This window comes from Hesperophylax consimilis, chromosome 27 (assembly GCF_061612785.1).
Source record: "Hesperophylax consimilis isolate HC1 chromosome 27, BYU_Hcon_1.0, whole genome shotgun sequence".
NCBI classification, from domain to species: domain Eukaryota; kingdom Metazoa; phylum Arthropoda; class Insecta; order Trichoptera; family Limnephilidae; genus Hesperophylax; species Hesperophylax consimilis.
The window spans coordinates 7,786,977-7,791,367 of record NC_142862.1 but is presented as its reverse complement, the minus strand read 5'-3'; positions in this window follow the sequence as shown (position 1 = coordinate 7,791,367).

Sequence of the window (4,391 nt, the reverse complement as noted above, 5' to 3'; positions counted from 1 at the left end):
ATTCACGCAAATGTCACGCTGCCTGTTCGAAGCGCTACATATTTACATGTCGAGTGTGTTCAATAATGCAAAAAAGTTTCTAATGGTATAATACTTAAGGTAGGTACTGGAATTAATAAAATGCTTCTGGATTTATTCCACAGATGAAAACAGAATCTGTAACTTTAAAATTCCCCCTAGTCTGAAATGTAAAGTATTATTATTTATCAGCAGAGATGTGGTTTATTTCAAATAAATCCATTTCAAATGGAAATGCAAAATGCAAAATGGGTATTTTCCATTTTGCATTTTAAATGCTTTTCAAAAAACCATTTTGCATTTTAAATGCTTTTCTCAATGCATTTTCCATTTTAAATGCTTTTTTGCAACATTCTTTCTACTATCTCCACTCATCTTTTTTTCATAAGCCCCAAATATCAGTCGGTCCTCAACCTCGCTATAAGAGATAATTTACATTTGTCAAGTTGCTCCCTGGTGGGAGCCCTGGCAATTGAGTGATACCATTACAAAAAATACTGATTCAAATACTAACATGGGGCCATGACTAGTGATGTATAAATTCCCGGGAATTTTTTTCTGGGGAATATTCGCGGGAATATTCCCCTGGACAGGGAATTTCGGGAATTTTGATTTTAACAACATAATAACTCAAAAAGTATAATATTTAAATAAAAAATAAAATATACACACATATGGTACATATAGAGCAGGATAGATCCATAAAAACTATTCTCATATATATATATATATATATATATATATATATATATATATATAGGAAAAGGATCCAAGAGAAAAATAACAAAAAAACACAGATCAAAATTATTTTAAAGTGAGTAGTATCTCTATATAATTGTATACTGTACAGTGTTAGTAGCCTATATACACTTTATGCTAGTAAACGGTACATATAAAAAAACAATCGTAAAACTGTAAAAATGTCAACTTCACAGATCGTTACTGTTCATCTGATGATACCGATTGGACACTGACACTATCAACTTCGCTTCCACTTTCACCTTCAAATTCTTCTTCTTCATCTGACCCGGACGAAGTTGTTGCCGACTCAGGATTATCTACGTTTTCTTCTTCCTCAGCACAGTCAATTGGATGTTTGCGTTTGCGAGTACCAGATAGGTTTGAAACGTTATGATGCGAAGCAATCTGCTTATCCGTGGAAGAAAAGGTTTTCTTGGGAGCAACTTGAGAGCCTCTTTCAAAGGAAAGAAGTTTCCAATTGTGTGCCACAAATGTTATTTTCCCTGCTCTTTGAGTTGTTAGACGATTCCTCCGTGTTGTATGAATGCGACTAAACGTGCTAAAAGATCTCTTAGTGGCTGCTGAAGTAATGGGAGCAGTCAATATTCTTATGGCAACCTGTGACAAATCAGAACATCCGCACATCCCCTTCCACCAGGTCACTGGCGTGATTTTATCTACACACTTCCATAGGAATGCCTTGATCCATGATTCTTCTTTAGCCCTATAATTGGCTAAATCAACAAGAACATTTGCACTATCAACAGTCTCCATATGACTTGCTACTTGGTCAATGAATTCAAGTGCTTCAAGTTGCTGTGCGTGGCTTAACAGATGTCCTTGGGAACCTGGATCTAGTAGGGCAGTAGCCAGATGTATTGGAGCAATAGAAAATTCTTTGCACTGCGCCGCCTTTTCCAGTATTTGCTTCTCTTCGGCATGTGACAGTAGAGACGCTGGAAGAGTTTTACTTAGACTGCTCTCAATATCCTCAAAAGCATACAATGCTTTGTGTGTTAGTGGATCGTCTCCCTCTAGCTGTGTAATCCAGGAAACAATCGGTCGCAGAACATCGGCTAATGATGTTACTCTTGTCCAGTAAACCATCGTCCAACAGGCTATTCTTCATATCACGAGGTAAAGATGAGGGAGCTTCGTTTACTGCAAATGTTTGCAGGCTTACTTTACATGCTAACACTCAATAAAGCATCCAAGAGAAGTTTAGAAACCATTTTATTAAAAATAAAATAAATTCCCCGTTTTCGGGAATTTATTTCAGGTCGTGGAATATTCCCGGGAATATTCCTGTTCTGTCTACATCACTAGCCATGACGCTGTAATATTAAATGTTGGATAGCAGTTTCTATGTTTTTACGTTGGCAACATTAGTCCCGCGCAAATTTTTTGTGGTTTCATAATCTGTAGTCGTGGTGTTTTTGGATTTACCATCATGTAATATGTTTGTTCTACATTGATGTCCATTATTAAATGACAAAATTGTTTAAAAATTCTTTGATTATTCTAATTGTTTGACCTGAGAAACCATTTTGCATTTTCAATGCATTTTGAAAATAGGTATTTTGCATTTTGAATTTGAAATGCTTTTCTAAAAACCATTTTGCATTTTCAAATGGAAAAGTTTTGACCCATTTCCATTTTGCATTTCAAATGGTTTTGGGTACCCATTTTGCACATCTCTGTTTATCAGACAATTTACATATTCGTGTAAAAAAACACGTAGACAAGTATTTTTTTTTCAAACATCGTTCACGTTAAAAGTAGGTGGTAACTACTTTTCTTGTTCTTTTTACAAGACATTTTCCCCACTCTTCTTGCTTTTCTACATCCCAAATCTGTTCTCTTTCTACAGTAATTCTCAGGAAGATCCAAAGATTTCATTAGCTTTGGACCCATGAATATAAATTTAATATAATTTGTGAAATCTCATGATTTTTAATCACTAGACTTCGTGGGTCGAAGAAAAATCAGCTCCGTCAGCGACCCAGAGTCGGAAAATAAAGCACACATTGAACTTTATATCCATGTAGAGATTATTTTTTATTATTTCACATACATAAAAAACAGCGGATATATTTTATTGTTTGTAATGCTTTCTGCTAATTCACTTTTTAAGATGTCTTCTTTAAAAACTAGTATTTACGTTATTTTTTGTGTTATTATAAACCTTTTGCATATTTCATGATTTAGTTTCTTATATTGCATCTCCACAGTAACTCTTTTAAAATAACTTAAATTTATATTTGATATTGTATCTCCACTTAAACCATATAAATAAGATAAAAATACTTATAATACCCACACTCAGGCTTCGCCTTCGTGGGATTTTTTTTTAATTATGTACATTTATTTCAATATTTTTATACATTTTTCAATATTTTATGTAACCATGTATGTATAAAAAAAATTCAATAATAAAAAATAAAAATAAAAACTCTTACCCCAACCCAAGGCTCAGATTTCAGTTTATATTCACAAATCTTGCATCATTCACAACTCTACAAATACCTCTCACTGCACATTTTATTTAATTATTTTTATTATTAACGTCCGTTTTAGGGCTTTTATATAGGAATACCATAAAATATTTAACTGAATACTGCATATTTCACAATCGAACTGCCTCAGCTGCAACTTTCATGTATATTTTGTGATAAATTGAAGTTGTCCTCTATATCGGTATAACTATTTCCCTCCATCAGTATTCTGGGCACTTTGCAACCTTTCCGACATTTTTTTCGTAATATTTGTTCATCTGCATCCAAGGGCGTGTATAAGGGAGGGGGGGGGGTTCAACCTAACCCCCCATCACCCTCTTGGCCACAGTATTGCTTAGAAAAAAAGAGAACAGTTCTCGTAAATTACCTTCCTGGAAAATACGGCAATGGAATCCGAAATGATCGACCTTACGAGTATTTTGGCGAAATGCGATTACTCCTATAAATAAAGTTAATCAGAAATTGTAAACATGCAAACCAAACTTATTATTAAACTAATTATTTGCTTAAGTGTCAGGTTTGACTTGAAAAGAAAGACTATATTATTATTTTGAAAATATTTATTGCAAAGAATTGAATTTTGAAAAAAGGAGAAAAAACATCACAACAGTCATCGAAGACCAAAATTTCAGGAATGTTTTTTCCTCTAAATAATGCCAGGAATCACTTTCTAAAGTTAGTTAAGTAACGTCCCATAACACCCTGTTTATACATTTATCACATTATTTAATTAATACCATTCCTCAAAATAATTTAAATGCAATGAATCCACATAGATTTCGCCGTTTATCCCATATTTTTAGGTTCTATACAAATAATGGCACATCATGACAATCGATCTCTCAAAAGTTTTTTGCAAAATGACAAAATATGCCAAAACATCACTCCAGTTGATATAAAATCACGTATCCACTCGAGCGATGGCGTTTTTACCAAATAAATGCCTTGAGCCATGGAGGTTTTCGGGCGTTTGTTTTGGATTTTTTTTTTATTTTTTTTTATTTTTATTATCAATAAAAAGTTTCTTTTACAGGTTTTTTTTTTCGATGTCTGTCTCACTAGGATAAACCTGTGTCGAGACAGACGTATTTGATACATTAAAAATGTTTACATATT